The 17,284-nt window shown below is 45.4% G+C and overlaps 1 protein-coding gene across 1 annotated transcript in view; it reads left to right on the top strand.

Moving 5' to 3' along the window:
* Positions 1-17,284, top strand: part of POU2AF1 (POU class 2 homeobox associating factor 1) — an 88,370-nt gene that overhangs the window by 59,607 nt on the left and 11,479 nt on the right. The window lies entirely within an intron of this gene.

The following is a 17,284-nucleotide window of genomic DNA, read 5'->3' as shown; positions in this document are numbered from 1 at the left end:
CAATCCCTAATTTAATCCTTAAATGCGCATGGCGCTCTCTCACTTCGGAGCCCTGTCGTATTTCAAGGAAACAGTTTAGGGGTATTTCCGTACTCAGGAGAAATTGCACTACAAATTTTGGGGGTCTTTTTTTCCTTTTACCCCTTATGAAAAGGAAAAGTTGGGGGCTACACCAGCTTGTTAGTGTAAAAAAAAAAAAAAAAATTACACTAAAAGGCTGGTGTCGCCCCATACTTTTTATTTTCACAAGCGTTAAAAGGAAAAAAAAGACCACCAAAATTTGGTATTTCTCTCCTGAATACGGAAATACCCCATATGTGGGCGTAAAATGCTCTGCGGACGCACAACAAGGTTCAGGAGTGAGAGTGCACTATGTACATTTGAGGCCTAAATTGGTGATTTGCACAGGGGTGGCTGATTTTACAGCGGTTCTGACATAAACGCAAAAAAAGAAATACCAACATGTGACCCCATTTTGAAAACTACAACCCTCATGTAATGTAATAAGGGGTACAGTGAGCCCTGACGCCTTCTAGTGGGACCCCCAAGAAGTCTAAAGCCCCACAGGTGTCTGACAGATTTTTGGAACAGTGGTCCGTAAAAATGAAAAATTTAATTTTTCATTTGCACAGCCCACTGTTCCAAAGATCTGTCAAACGCCAGTGGGGTGTAAATACTCACTGCACCCCTTATTAAATCCTGTGAGGGGTGTAGTTTCCAAAATGGGGTAACATGTGGGGGGGGGGGGTCCACTGTTCTGGCACCACGGGGGGGGGGGGGGGGGGGCTTTGTAAACGCACATGGCCCCTGACTTCCATTCCAAACAATTTTTTTCCGAAAAGCTCAATGGCGCTCCTCCTCTTCATAGCATTGTAGTGCACCAGCAGAGCACTTGATGTCCACACATGGGGTATTTCCATACTCAGAAGAGATGGGGTTACATACTTTGGGGGGCATTTTGTCCTATTACCCCTTGTAAAAAAATATTTTTTTTAGGGAAAACCAGCATTTTAGTGGAAAAAAAAATCATTTACACATCCAACTTTAACGAAAAGTCGTCAAACACCTGTGGGGTGTTAAGGCTCACTGGACCCCTTGTTACGTGCCTTGAGGGGTGTCGTTTCCAAAATAGTATGCCATGTGGGTTTTTTTTTGCAGTCCTGGCACCATAATGGCTTCCTAAATGGGACATGCCCCCCAAAAATCATTTCAGCAAAATTAGCTTTTCAAAAGCCAAATGTGACTCCTTCTCTTCTGAGCATTGTAGTTTGCCCGCAAAGCATTTTACGTCCTAACATGGGGTATTTCCATACTCAGAAGAGATGGGGTTACAAATTTGGGGGGGCATTTTGTCCTATTATCCCTTGTAAAAAAAAAAATTGGAGGGAAAACTAGCATTTTAGTGAAAAAAAATTTAAATCATTTACGCATCCAACTTTAACGAAAAGTCGTCAAACAACTGTGCGTGGTCATAAATAGCAGCATAGAATAATCTACTAGATATACTCCTAGGTGACCAAACAGTGTTATACAAGACTTTTAGGGCTCTACAATAATGTTATACACACATTTTTAGGCAATTGGTGAAGTGCAGGTTCATTTAGAACTAGTTTAGTCAAAACGAGAACTTCTTGCCAGAGTTCGGCCAACGGGCAGAACCAGTCGCTCATTTAAACTCCTAATACAACATTTAAAGGAAAAGCTGTAGGACATGTAGGACTTTTCTGTTAGAAGGCAATGGCTAAATCAGTCTACCAGAAAAACATAATATGTTGAACATTTTTTGCATTGCAACTGGGCTGATTTTATAATTGTGCATGATGTCTTATCAGTGATAAAGGGTTGAGATTTATCACAGCGCAAAAAAACAGAACAGTTCAGTGAGAAAATTCAACACAGATGACATTTATCAAGCTGTGCCAGAGGTGCAGAGCCTCTAAAGTCGCACTTTTTTGGATAAAAATGTGCAACTTTAGGGGCATAAAGAGGGCCTGATGAAGTCTACAAAATCTTATAGTAGATTTCAATCTGTATTTGTATAGTCGGTTTTAGGATTTGTATATTTTTTCTGCTATGTGTCTGTTCACACTGTGTTTTCTCTTGTATCCATTTATATGAAGTTCTGTGTTTTTATATTTCTGTTTTCCTACTGGGTCAGCTTCTGACTACACTGTGGATTGTACCGCTGGCCAGTAGTCTATTTGGATTTATTATTAATGGCTACTTCATTAGTGGAGTGGAGTGTCCAGTTTGTGTGTCCAGTGTGAACAATGTCCTATGTTAGATCCTTGTTACTGCTCCATGTGGACTCCTTGTCTACTGGAGGTGTTCTGAAGGGATTGCGATTATTCCTGTCTTTTGTTCAGTGTGAATGTTTTTTTTTTATAAATATATCCTGTGTATCTAGGCATCCCTGTTACCTGTCCATGGGGACTCCTTGTCTACTGAAGGTTTTATGTGGGATTGCGATAATTCCTGTTTAGCGATAGATCCCGTTTACTTGTCTGTGGGGACTCAGAGGGCATTTTTATTCATATGTATGCTGGAGATTTTTCTAGGGTATTCAGCTTATTCCTGTTTTGTTTCTGGAGTATGTTCAGACTCTGTTTTACTGTCTGGTATTTTGAGCTCTATATGTTTATTAGTTCTTTATTCAGAACTTTTGGAGTTCTGTTCATGACCACTTATCTATAGTGTCCTCTGTTCATGACCAACGATCTATAGTATCCTCTGTACTAACTCTCTGATCTGTGCCCTCTGAACTTTTATACTATGGAGTTCTATGTTCCTGTATGTTTCTGGTTTGTGACCGACTATTTGTTAGTATGTTTATATTAGGCCCCTGCCCTTTAGTTCAGGGAGGGACCGGTGCCCAGTTGTCCATCCACCGGTTAGGGTGGATGGGCAAGTAGGCAGGGAGAGTGGTTTTAGGGTCAGTTTAGGGTTCACTCTCGCTGTCCCCTGGTCAGTCCCTGACAGTAGTTCTTTACTGTAAGAGGAGTGAGACTATGGAACTCTCTCCCAGAGGATATGGTCATGGTGAACACAAAAAAAAAAGAGTTCAGAAGGAGCCTGGATTTCTAGAGAGTAATAACATTATAGGTTAAAACTATTAGATTTAGAAGTACAAAACATTGGTCCAGGAATTTTTTCAGATTTTTTAGTATCAGCTGAGGTGTTGATGTCCATAAATTATGTTGCTTCGCATTTCACTGCCTCATCCTTTACAGAGTTCCACATCTCACCCCAACTCTTTACAGTACTCCACATCTCACCCCCATCCTTTATAGTGCTCTACATCTAGGACCATCCAGGGTTGCATGGCACTCAACAGGACTTTTTGAAAATTAGTCTTTATGTATTTTTCTGCCTAATGCAGTATGTAATGGAATATGTAATGGTATTTTAGCAGCTGTTCTCTTGATCCCATGCATGGATCTGGCAGAAATCTGCCTCAATGTGCCTTTATCTGCACAAACCCGTCTGTGCTATGAATCAGCCACAAATCTTTTAATAGTGCAATAATCACTGTTAAGTTTTCGTGTATTATGTAATGTTTTCATACCTTGTCCAAGGCATTGAACTTTTTCACTCTTTTCGGCAGCAGAGAGATCCTTTCTTCTTCCCTATATTGCTTGAAAATGGTGCTCTGCTTAATAATGTGGAAAACCCACCTTTAGTAGTTTTTCCTTAAATTGGGCTCACCTGGCTATCTAATTATCACAGGTGTCCGAGATTGTTTTCAGTGATCAAAAGAGCCCTGGCATACAATGGCTGTTACGTTATGCACTCCGGCCACACACGCTGGCCATGAGCACATGATCCCGTTACCTGCTGCTGCCGGCGGGGTTGGGACTCGCATCACGGGATGTGCCCGCATGCGAGACCCAGGCCGTCACTCACCTGGTGCTTCTCCTGCCCCAGCCTCTGTCTCACTGCTCCTGCGCACGTGTCCCCATCCCCTAGGGCGCGCGCGTGCTGGAGCTTTAAGATTTAAAGGGCCAGTGCGCTCATTAGTGGGATTCATCTATGGCTCATTTATATATTCCTCCACCCTCCTCACTCCCCTGCCAGATCTTTGTTGACTTGAGCCTGAGAGAAAGCATTCTCGTTTCTGCCTTGCCGTGTATCTGATCCTTCGCTTTGTGACCCGACCTTGCTTCTCTGCCGCCTGCCTATTGACCTCCTGCTATGTCCTGACTACGCAACCGTGCCGCCTGCCCTGACCTGCTATCCAGACTATGAGCTGCCTTATCCCTCCTGTGCCTCGCATCTCCTCAGCCGCCTGTGTGGTCGAGACGTGCCAGGGGTAGCGCCCTGGGTGCCGCCTGCAGCAGCAAGTCCATCCTGCTTTGCGGCGGGCTCTGGTGAAAACCAGCAGCACCTTAGACTCCACTCCCTGGTACGGTCGGAGTCATCAGCCACACAGGTCCAGCGGATCTACATCCACCGGGGTTCCTGTCTTCTGAAACTGGAGTGTTACAATGCCATACATAAGTTAAACTGAAAAACAAAATATTTAATATGTGACACTTAAATAGAATTTGCATAATCATTTGGGACAGGGTGTATATTAACAAGAATTCTCCAAGTAATACTATGGCCCTGATTTACTAATGTCAATCTGACTCTTTGTCTCGGGTCTGCGACCAAATTTGTGTCGCATAGCCCATGCGACACTTTGTGCGACACAATTTCCCGACACAAAATACCATCACCGAAAAAGGGGCGTGTTCCCTAAAAAAAGAAAATACACTCCGAATAGGATGTAAAACTCACAGGAAAACATGTCAATTTAGCTTCACCAAAACCCGACAGCTCTGAGCTGTTGGGAAATTACCGAGTGAATCCTACCCCCATCATGGAACAGGGTCTGTTCCATGTTGGGGGCAGTAGTACAGTGGCTGAGGGATTAATCGCACCGGGTCTCACTTCTGAGACCCGATCCAATCAGAATTTATTAAGCAGGGCACCAGGTGGAATGCTCCGCTCCCCAGCGATGTACAATGTACTTTTACTTTCATTTTTAAATTCCCCACCGGGAGCGCTAAATGGCCAGTACTGAGAAGCCATTTAGGGTTCCTGGCAGGGTTTTCAAATAGAAGTGCTGCGGTGGGGAAAGATATATAGAATCGCTGGGGGGGTATATATATGGACCCCGCTGCACTCCTATATATCTTGCCCCCTGCTGCGCTATATATGCTTGCTCCCCGCAGCGCATTTATATAGGTGATGAAAAGTATTCTAACAGCAGCGCATCTTGCCGGGAAGACGGCTGGCCCGATGCGCTGCTGAAAGAATACTTGTCATTCATAGGGCTGTGGCAGCGTCTGTATATAGATGCGCTGTGGGGTCAGACATGTATCCATATATCTGGCCCCCACAGCACTTCGATAATCATATGCCTGCGCAGCGCTATGAATAAAAAGTATTCTATCAGCAACGCATTGGGCTGGCTTCCCGGCCAGAGGCGTTGCTGTATTAGAATACTTTTCATTCATGGTGATGCGGAGGCATATGATTATAGAAGCACTGTGGGGGCCAGATATATAGCGTTATCTGGCCCCCACAGTGCTTCTACGTACATATGCCGCTTCAGTACTATGAAAGGCAAGTATTCTATTAGCAGCAAATTGGGCCAGCCCGATGCGCCGCTAATATAATACTTTCCATTCATAGCGCTGCCGGGGGCTTATAATATCTCTGTGGGGAGAAAATATATATACACATGCGCTGTGGGGGACAATATCTATATAAATGTGCTGCGGGGGACAAGACTTATATTGCGCAGCAAGGGGGCAAGATATATAGAAGTGCTGCGAGGGCCAGACATATAACACCCCCCCCCCAGCGATTCTATACATCTTTTCCCACCGCAGCACTTCTATTTGAAAACCCCGCCGGGAGCCCTAAATGGCTCCTCAGTACCAGCCATTCAGGGCTCCAAGCAGGGGATTTAAAAATGAAAGTAAAAGTATACTGTACATCACTGGGGAGGAGCATCCCTCCTGCTCCCCTGCTTAATAACTTCTGATTGGGTCTCAGAAGTGACCCAGTGTGATCAATCCCTTAGCCCCTGTACTACTGCCCCCAACATGGAACAGACCCTGTTCCATGATTGGGGTAGTAGTACAAACACTAATGTAGTATGAATTTACAGAGACTGATGGCTGTCTGAATGCTGACTTTGATCATGTTATCTTGTACAACTTTTTAAAATTCTTTTTGACCCATATATTAATCTGTTCTGTGTATTTGCTTCTCCCTTTCCTATCTTTATTGGATGTTTCTGTAATCATCTTGGCAATACTGCCTGTCAGGGCAGAATACATTTCGTGCGACAGATTTAAACCCGTGCGACACAAAAAAAAACAGAGATGGGCGACAGATTAGTAAATCAGGGAAAAAAAAGAACAGAGTAAAAAGACCTATGTGTCAATTACATTCACTTATAGAACGTACCTTTGAACTTACGATGTCTAGATGATGTCTAGATGTTTGCTATGTATAGCTGTCACTAGATACATGCACTTACAGTCCCTGTTGCAATGCAAATGTGTGAGCACACACATCCTCAATGCTCAGTTCCATGGTTGGGCCTATAGAAAGCGAGCATGTTCTCTTCATATTTCCCCCTTCTTCATCCAGAAAATAACACAAGTGGCCCTGGAAGTAGTGGCAATTAAAGGGGTCATGGTGAGCAGAGTTTAGTCCAGCCATAATATATATCTAGTACCCCATAAAAAGGCCAATGTTGAGCAGACCTCTTAAATGTTAAATTGTAACAAATAAAGAACATAAAGGCAGTTAGAGGTCTGTTTGTTCGTCTTTTAATAAGCTGAAGATTTGTTATATATTCACATTCTTTGGGGTAAGCCAAAAATTTCGAGCACTGTACAGAAGAAAAGTCAATATTTGTTCCTGGCAATGGGACTTGGCAACATAGAATAGTAAAGTATAAGAAATATTTGCCAACGTGAATAAATATGTCAGGTAACCATACGAATAAAGCTGAACTGTCATTCAAAAGTATCTCAGGTATATGGATGTGGATGAAATGTGGCCGCAAAATGACTATTCTGAGTTTATGTTGGTTGAGAAGAGATTTTTCTGTAGTGCATCTGTGAATAAGGATTTTATATAGTGTGGATTAAAGATGATGGGGTAGATTTACTTATCAAAATATACCAGAAGCCTGGTTCAAATTGAGCCAGAATTCTGCTGCACACGCCATGGGCCACATTTATTGAAGGGGTAGTCCAGTGGTGAAAAACGTATCCCCTATCCTAAGGATAGGGGATAAGTGTCACGATGCCGGCTGGCAGGTAGTGGATCCTCTGTGCCAGAGAGGGATTGGCGTGGACCGTGCTAGTGGATCGGTTCTAAGTCACTACTGGTTTTCACCAGAGCCCGCCGCAAAGCGGGATGGACTTGCTGCGGCGGTAGTGACCAGGTCGTATCCACTAGCAACGGCTCAACCTCTCTGACTGCTGAAGATAGGCGCGGTACAAGGGAGTAGACAGAAGCAAGGTCGGACGTAGCAGAAGGTCGGGGCAGGCAGCAAGGATCGTAGTCAGGGGCAACGGCAGGAGGTCTGGAACACAGGCTAGGAACACACAAGGAAACGCTTTCACTGGCACGATGGCAACAAGATCCGGCAAGGGAGTGCAGGGGAAGTGAGGTGATATAGGGAAGTGCACAGGTGAACACACTAATTGGAATCACTGCGCCAATCAGCGGCGCAGTGGCCCTTTAAATCGCAAAGACCCGGCGCGCGCGCGCCCTAGGGAGCGGGGCCGCGCGCGCCGGGACAGGACCGAGGGAGAGCGAGTCAGGTACGGGAGCCGGGGTGCGCATCGCGAGCGGGCGCTACCCGCATCGCGGATCGCATCCCGGCTGGAAGCGGAATCGCAGCGCCCCGGGTCAGTGGATCTGACCGGAGCGCTGCAGTGGGGAGAGTGTAGCGAGCGCTCCGGGGAGGAGCGGGGACCCGGAGCGCTCGGCGTAACAGTACCCCCCCCCTTGGGTCTCCCCCTCTTCTTAGAGCCTGAGAACCTGAGGAGCAGACTTTTGTCTAGGATGTTGTCCTCAGGTTCCCAGGATCTCTCTTCTGGACCACAACCCTCCCAATCCACTAAAAAAAAGGTTTTCCCTCTGACCTTTTTAGATGCTAGAATCTCTTTGACGGAGAAGATGTCCGAGGAGCCGGAAACAGGAGTGGGAGGAACAGATTTGGGAGAGAAACGGTTGATGATGAGTGGTTTAAGAAGAGAAACGTGAAAGGCATTAGGAATACGAAGAGAAGGAGGAAGAAGAAGTTTGTAAGAGACAGGATTAATCTGACACAAAATTTTGAAAGGACCAAGATAGCGTGGTCCCAACTTGTAGCTAGGGACACGGAAGCGGACATATTTAGCGGAGAGCCATACCTTGTCTCCAGGGGAAAAAATGGGAGGAGCTCTTCTTTTCTTATCCGCGAACTTCTTCATGCGTGATGAAGCCTGTAAGAGAGAATTTTGGGTCTCTCTCCATATGATGGAAAGGTCACGAGAAATTTCATCCACAGCGGGCAGACCAGAGGGCAAGGGGGTAGGGAGGGGGGGAAGAGGGTGACGGCCGTACACCACGAAAAATGGGGATTTGGAGGAAGATTCAGAGACTCGGAAGTTATACGAGAATTCGGCCCATGGAAGGAGATCTGCCCAGTCATCCTGGCGGGAGGAAACAAAATGTCGTAAATAATCACCCAAGACCTGGTTAATTCTTTCTACTTGTCCATTGGATTGGGGATGATATGCAGAAGAAAAATTTAATTTAATCTTGAGTTGTTTACAGAGAGCCCTCCAGAATTTAGACACGAATTGGACGCCTCTATTCGAGACTATCTGTGTGGGCAACCCGTGAAGACGAAAAATGTGTACAAAAAATTGTTTAGCCAACTGAGGCGCTGAAGGAAGACCAGGAAGAGGGATGAAATGTGCCATTTTGGAGAATCGATCAACGACCACCCAAATAACAGTGTTGCCACGGGAAGGGGGTAAATCAGTAATAAAATCCATACCAATCAGAGACCAAGGCTGTTCGGGGACAGGCAGGGGATGAAGAAAACCAGCGGGCTTCTGGCGAGGAGTCTTATCCCGGGCACAGATAGTGCAGGCTCGTACAAAGTCCACAACATCCGTCTCCAGAGTCAGCCACCAATAGAAGCGGGAGATGAGTTGCACAGATTTCTTGATGCCCACATGACCTGCGAGATGGGAGGAGTGACCCCATTTGAGGATTCCGAGGCGTTGGCGTGGAGAAACAAAGGTCTTTCCTGGAGGAGTTTGCCTGATGGAGGCTGGAGAAGTGGAAATCAGGCAGTCAGGAGGAATGATGTGTTGCGGAGAGAGTTCAACTTCCGAGGCATCCGAGGAACGAGAGAGAGCATCGGCCCTAATGTTCTTATCGGCAGGCCGAAAGTGAATTTCAAAATTAAATCGGGCAAAGAACAGAGACCACCGGGCCTGGCGAGGATTCAGCCGTTGGGCAGACTGGAGGTAGGAGAGGTTCTTGTGATCGGTGTAAATAATAACTGGAAATCTTGATCCCTCCAGCAGATGCCTCCATTCCTCAAGTGCTAATTTGATGGCTAGAAGCTCTCGATCCCCGATGGAGTAGTTCCTCTCCGCCGGAGAGAAGGTCCTAGAAAAAAAACCACAAGTGACAGCATGCCCGGAAGAATTTTTTTGTAGAAGAACAGCTCCAGCTCCCACTGAGGAGGCATCAACCTCCAATAGGAAGGGTTTGGAAGGGTCAGGTCTGGAGAGCACGGGAGCCGAAGAAAAGGCAGACTTGAGTCGTTTAAAGGCGTCTTCCGCTTGAGGAGGCCAAGACTTGGGATCGGCATTTTTTTTGGTTAAAGCCACGATAGGAGCCACAACGGTAGAAAAATGTGGAATAAATTGCCTGTAATAATTGGCGAACCCCAAAAAGCGTTGGATAGCACGGAGTCCGGAGGGGCGTGGCCAATCTAAGACGGCAGAGAGTTTGTCTGGATCCATTTGTAGTCCCTGGCCAGAGACCAAGTATCCTAGAAAAGGAAGAGATTGGCATTCAAACAGACATTTCTCAATTTTGGCATAGAGTTGATTGTCACGAAGTCTCTGAAGAACCATACGGACATGCTGGCGGTGTTCTTCTAGATTGGCAGAAAAAATTAGGATATCGTCCAGATATACAACAACACAGGAGTATAAAAGATCACGAAAAATTTCATTAACAAAGTCTTGGAAGACGGCAGGGGCGTTGCACAGGCCAAAGGGCATGACCAGATACTCAAAGTGTCCATCTCTGGTGTTAAATGCCGTTTTCCATTCATCCCCCTCTCTGATGCGGATGAGATTATAAGCACCTCTTAAGTCCAGTTTAGTAAAGATGTGGGCACCTTGGAGGCGATCAAAGAGTTCAGAGATGAGGGGTAGGGGGTAGCGGTTCTTAACCGTGATTTTATTAAGACCGCGGTAGTCAATGCAAGGACGTAGGGAACCATCTTTTTTGGACACAAAGAAAAATCCGGCTCCGGCAGGAGAGGAGGATTTACGGATAAAGCCCTTTTTTAAATTTTCCTGGACGTATTCAGACATGGCAAGAGTCTCTGGGGCGGACAGAGGATAAATTCTGCCCCGGGGTGGAGTAGTGCCCGGGAGGAGGTCAATAGGACAATCATAAGGCCTGTGAGGAGGTAGAGTCTCAGCTTGTTTTTTGCAGAAAACATCCGCAAAGTCCATATAGGCTTTAGGGAGACCGGTTACTGGAGGAACCACAGAGTCACGGCAAGGGTTACTGGGAACCGGTTTTAGACAGTCCTTGGAACAAGAGGGCCCCCAACTCTTGATCTCCCCAGTGGACCAATCCAGGGTTGGGGAATGAAGTTGAAGCCAGGGAAGTCCAAGGAGAATTTCAGAAGTGCAATTGGGGAGGACCAAAAGTTCAATCCTCTCGTGATGAGATCCGATACACATTAGAAGGGGCTCCGTGCGGAAACGTATGGTACAGTCCAATCTTTCATTGTTTACACAATTGATGTAAAGGGGTCTGGCGAGACTGGTCACTGGGATGTTGAACCTGTTGACGAGAGAGGCCAAAATAAAATTTCCTGCAGATCCAGAGTCCAAGAAGGCCATAGTAGAGAAGGAGAAGGCAGAGGCAGACATCCGCACAGGCACAGTAAGACGTGGAGAAGCAGAGTAGACATCAAGGACTGTCTCACCTTTGTGCGGAGTCAGCGTACGTTTTTCCAGGCGGGGAGGACGGATAGGACAATCCCTCAGGAAGTGTTCGGTACTAGCACAGTACAGGCAGAGATTCTCCATGCGGCGTCGTGTCCTCTCTTGAGGTGTCAGGCGAAACCGGTCGACCTGCATAGCCTCCACGGCGGGAGGCACAGGAACGGATTGCAGGGGACCAGAGGAGAGAGGAGCCGAGTAGAAGAAACGCCTCGTGCGAACAGAGTCCATATCTTGGCGGAGCTCCTGACGCCTTTCGGAAAAACGCATGTCAATGCGAGTGGCTAGGTGAATGAGTTCATGTAGATTAGCAGGGATTTCTCGTGCGGCCAGAACATCTTTAATGTTGCTGGATAGGCCTTTTTTAAAGGTCGCGCAGAGGGCCTCATTATTCCAGGATAATTCTGAAGCAAGAGTACGGAATTGTACGGCATACTCGCCAACGGAAGAATTACCCTGGACCAGGTTCAACAGGGCAGTCTCAGCAGAAGAGGCTCGGGCAGGTTCCTCAAAGACACTTCGGATTTCCGAGAAGAAGGAGTGTACAGAGGCAGTGACGGGGTCATTGCGGTCCCAGAGCGGTGTGGCCCATGACAGAGCTTTTCCAGACAGAAGGCTGACTACGAAAGCCACCTTAGACCTTTCAGTGGGAAACTGGTCCGACATCATCTCCAGGTGCAGGGAACATTGGGAAAGAAAGCCACGGCAAAACTTAGAGTCCCCATCAAATTTATCCGGCAAGGATAGGCGTAGACCAGAGGCGGCCACTCGCTGCGGAGGAGGTGCAGGAGCTGGCGGAGGAGATGATTGCTGAAGCTGTGGTAGTAACTGCTGTAGCATAACGGTCAGTTGAGACAGCTGTTGGCCTTGTTGCGCTATCTGTTGTGACTGCTGGGCGACCACCGTGGTGAGGTCAGCGACAACTGGCAGAGGAACTTCAGCGGGATCCATGGCCGGATCTACTGTCCGCGATTGGTGATGTCCTGTATTAGCCGCGGGTCCCGGCCGTTGCTGGCCGCAGGGACCGCGGCGAAAGGTGTGTATTCGCCGTATAAGACGCACCAACGTTTTCCCCCCAGTTTTGGGGAAGAAAAAGTGCGTCTTATACGGCGAAAAATACGGTATATTGCAACAATTGCCATATCACATTTCTAGTTACACCCATTTCCATCAAGCCACACATCTTTGCCTATAGGCCACACCCCATACCAAAAAATGTGTCATAAAAATAAATGTGATAAAAGGCGTGAACTCAAGTTTTTGGCCCAAATTGAGATCTCATTTTAGTACATTTGGAATAGTAAATCTGCCCTACTGTGTTTGATACTTTCTGCCTATACAGTCAGTACAACAGTATATATATAAAGTAGAGCATGTGTGCTTTATGGCATTTACTATTAATGTAAGCTATTAGAATGAAACAGCTCTAGTCTCCAGGAAGTAATTGAGTAATGCCACTCTCCCAGAGATTAGAGATAGATATGGGAGCTGTATAATGCTTTATTTGGGTGTTTATCAGGCCTTATCTAGGCTTCTAACAGTACAATAGGTTTATTATTTGTAATTAACTCTACTGCTCCTTAAAGGGGTACTCCACTGGCCAGCGTTCGGAACATTCACTTCCAAATGCTGTGTGGGAACTGCGGGAGTCGGCCACGTCCCCTCATGATGTCACATCACGCCTCCCATAGACTTGCATCAAGGGGGCATGGCGTGACGCCAGGAGGGGGCATGGCCGACCCCGCAGCGTGCACACAGCGTTCTTCTAAACAGTAAAACTAAGAAACAAACTAAAAAAAAAACAGGAAATGTTTCTGTGCTCCATGGATCAGTGCTTGATATGACAGGACTTAAATTAACAAAGACTAAAACAGTGTAAATAATATGCAACTCTCTGATATGTGCTAATGTTTACAATATTGTATATCTCTAAGTTTAATGGCCATTTTAGTTTCAACAAATAAATAATATACCTTGCACAATGAATATGTTAAAATGTACAAATTCTAAATATACTCTCTTTATCAATTCCAGGAGATTCAAGATCTCTGCTTGCTGCCTATGTGATTTATATTAGTGGAGAAATGCGGTCCAGTCATGATTACAGTCCATGATGTGCTGTAAATATATACAGTAGTACGTGATATAGTTGTGTCTTTTAACAAAATGTATATCCTTATGGTCATAGTAACATAGTAACATAGTTCATAAGGTTGAAAAAAGACCAAAGTCCATCACGTTCAACCTATAACCCTAATAAGTCCCTACTGAGTTAATCCAGAGGAAAGCAAAAAAAAAAACTCATACTAGATGCAAAAAATTCCTTCCCGACTCCAATTGTGGCAGTCAGAATAGATCCCTGGATCAACTTTCTGTCCGTATAATTCTAATATACATAACCAGCAATGTTCTTACTCTCCAAAAATGCAACCAGACCCCTTTTAAATTATTTTACAGAGTTCCCCATGACCACCTCCTCCGGGAGAGAATTCCACAGTCTCACTGCTCTTACAGTAAAGAACCCCCGTCAGTGCTGGTGTAGAAACCTTCTTTCCTCTAAACGGAGAGGATGCCCTCTTGTTATCACATGACAGGACAAATAGTGAGTTAATAGTGAAGGCCCCCATTCTCTTGACTGCAAGCAGAGATCTTGAAAACTATTAAGGGTTGATGCACAAAATATATTCGAAGAAATATGGATATGATACTTTGCATAACTCTATTTTATGGAATAAATAAATTTTACAGTATTTGCTAAAACTAGAATACCATTAAAGGGAAATTTCGGGGAACTGGACCTATCAGACACTCATCCCCTATCAACAGAATATGGGAAAAGTGTCTGGTCATGGGGGGGGGGGGGGGGGGGTGTCCAACCGCTGGAACCCCCTGCAATCTCCTGTATGGGGCCCTGGCTGCTTACCCGTCCTCAACGTGCTCCGGCCCCCACCTTCCTGGACAAGCACAAGTTATGGCCCACTCAACCAGTCACCGATTGAGGCCGGATATTGCTGCCGCCAGTGCTTGGCTGTCACTTTTGCTCATCCAGGAAGGTCAGGGCCTGAGCGTGCCGAGGACGGGTAAGTAGCCAGAGCCCCGTACAGGAGATTGTGGGGGGGTCCCAGTGATCAGACACCTATACCATATCCTGAGTTCAGTTCCCTGGAGTACCCCTTTAAGAGTTTTTCCCATTTGTTATTATACGAAAATATGTGTCACATACCAACATCCATGCTATGAAATTTTATGTCTGCAGATTGCTGAGCTTTTACCGTGTAAATAATGACCAGGCCAATGACTTCCTATATGATGGGAGTAAATTCCATGGAGGAAAAATGGCCCCATTGATTTGTGCAAGAAATGTAGGCGACACTAATAATCTCTCAGCCTTTCCAGACATATCCCATGAAGCTTCATCTTATGTGTACTTAATCAACATCTATTGCCCTGACTATAAATTGCAAAGTAATATGGACTGAAGTTGCTCCTATTTAATCAGATTTATTAGACGGAGTGTAAACCACTTCATCATGTTAATGAATGATCTAGACATGTTGCGTGCTAAAAGCGAAAAGTGCTTGGCTTCTTGATGTATTTGTTCTGCACAACATTGTTCAACAAGAAGAAAAATGCAGGAAAGGTGTCATTACATTGGCTTGTATTTCTGTTAGAAACAGCCAGTTCTTTTCATCTGTAGATATGATTATATTTCGCATTTCTTATTCCAATGACTCAGTGTAAAAATATGAAATTATTTCACAAAGTACAAATATAGAAACAATTCCAAGCATTGGCATAGCTGGGACAGACAGAACAGACCTGCATTCTGGGGCTTCTGACTGATCTGTTAAAGGGGTACTCCGCTGCCCCAGTGTTCGTAACATTTTGTTCCAAATGCTTGGAGCAAGCGGCAGGGGTCGTGATGTCACGGCCACACCCCTGGTGATGTCACACCACGCCCCCTCCCATAGACTTGCATTGAGGGGGGTGGTGTGACATCATGAGGGGGCGTGGCCGTGACATCATGACCCCCCACCGCCCGCAGCCAGAGTTCTATATGAATGCCGGGAGCTGCACAGAATTCGTGGGGGTCCCAGCTGTGGGACCCCCACAATCAGACCTCCTCTATTTTTTCGATAGGGGATAAGATTTCTAGGGTCGGAGTACTCCTTTAATGTACTGACAATAGTGACAGAGGGAAGTTCATCTCTCCGATACATTGCCAGCCTGGACTCTATGACTTATGAGAGGCATGGCTGTTAGCGAATCAAACTAAGGCTAGTTTTTTGTCCAGGAAAGAGAGAGGATATACGGTAAGATGGGTGTAGGGATGGATATGTCCTGCAAAAAAGGAAAGAGATTGTGTTCAATAATAACAAGGAAGATTTCTAGGTGCATTGCGATGCACATAAGACCAATTTGCTATGAAAATTTCTGCCCCAAAATTCGGTACAGTGCAGCAGCCTCTTATTGTTGTCAATGGGATTCTGCTGTACCATTCACGTTATGGAATTTCTACTTCAAATGTTCCACTGTGGAAATTCAGAACCCGACTCATGTTCATTCTTTCTGCGGAATCCGTATGGAATTCATTGGCGTCTATTGAAACGGCGCATTTCTAAGCGGTCCTAGTGCCGGCTTGTTTTGCTGGAGCCCGCTTCAGACAAAATCACCGCCCATGATATCGCTGAACAGATGCGTAGAGGAGAAACAAATCGGAATCGTCACCACCTGTATTGCGGTGCAGGAGAAGACAACTCACAGTTCGTGCTGGAATACGGTGCTCTGCGGGTCGTAGTTAGCAGTAGCTTTTAGACCGTTAGTAGAAGAGACCACGGAACTTGAAATATCCGATGCACTTAAAAGATATTTATTGCGGCACACATGTTACACAGGAGAGAATTCTCTCCTGTGTAACATGTGGGCCGCAATAAATATCTTTTAAGTGCATCAAATATTTCGAGTACCGTGGTCTCTTCTACTACCTATTTCTGAACAGAGATTCCATAGTGTGACTGAACCCCAAAAGGAATCTGCAGTACAACCTTACACCAGATTCCTCTTTTTGGCTCTCCTCCTTCGTTCCTCTTTTTTTCAAATTTGGAATGAAAATGGAGTGATCGAGAGCTTTTGTATTTGGATCAAGCGAAGGAATTGAATGTGAGTAGTCTCCCCTATATGATAAATTATTAAAATAAAAAAGAGCAAAATATCCTTTTTGAAGGTCCTCCCCAAAATTGTTGATCCTGGGGGGTGTGTATGGAGCACAAGTAGTCAGGGAGGAGTGAGGCGTGAAGGCGCAGCACTCTTTGCTGGCAAGGGGAGGAAATTTGTAAATACTAAACTAATAGGGAATGAGGAAGGTGGGGGAAAAAAAGGGAAAAACAAACAAAAAATATATATATATAATAAGGGGATCGAAGGATGATATGTATGGTAGAGATCGTGAGAGTGAGGAAGGAGGTGAAAGGGAGGAAATGAGTGGTGCGGTTGGGCCTGGATTGAAAGGTGGATTCTGAGAGGGGGAGGAGCCAAATTGTATTTTCTTATTTTGTTTGGCTTTAGTGATAGGGAGGTCTATTAAGGGGTGGGGGGGGGGAGGAGTAGAGGTAGTATTAGATAAGGCAAAAGGAATATTTAGATGGGAGGGTCGGACGGGGCACTGGAACCGGATGGGAGAAATGTATGGGGGGGAAGGGGTGGAATATTGATAATAGACAAATAAAAATGGAAATGTGATTTTAAATGGAATGTAGAATTGTTGTTGAAATAAAACAATTATATAAAAAAAAAATGCAGATTTGCTGTGGGAATACCACTATGGATTGCCCTAAGGATTTCCTATGAATGCTTTAATTTCACATATGTAACAATAGGGTTGTTTGTGGATTTTATGTTGGATTTTTACTTCCCAATTAAAGTAAATATGAAAAATCTGGGATTTCCTTAGTAACATAGTTACATAGTTTCAGGGCTTAAGTCCTCCAGGAACTCATGGGAACAGAGTCCCTGCACTT

The sequence above is a fragment of the Hyla sarda genome, chromosome 10 (assembly GCF_029499605.1).
Source record: "Hyla sarda isolate aHylSar1 chromosome 10, aHylSar1.hap1, whole genome shotgun sequence".
Taxonomy (NCBI): domain Eukaryota; kingdom Metazoa; phylum Chordata; class Amphibia; order Anura; family Hylidae; genus Hyla; species Hyla sarda.
This window is presented reverse-complemented; position numbering and strand designations above follow the sequence as displayed.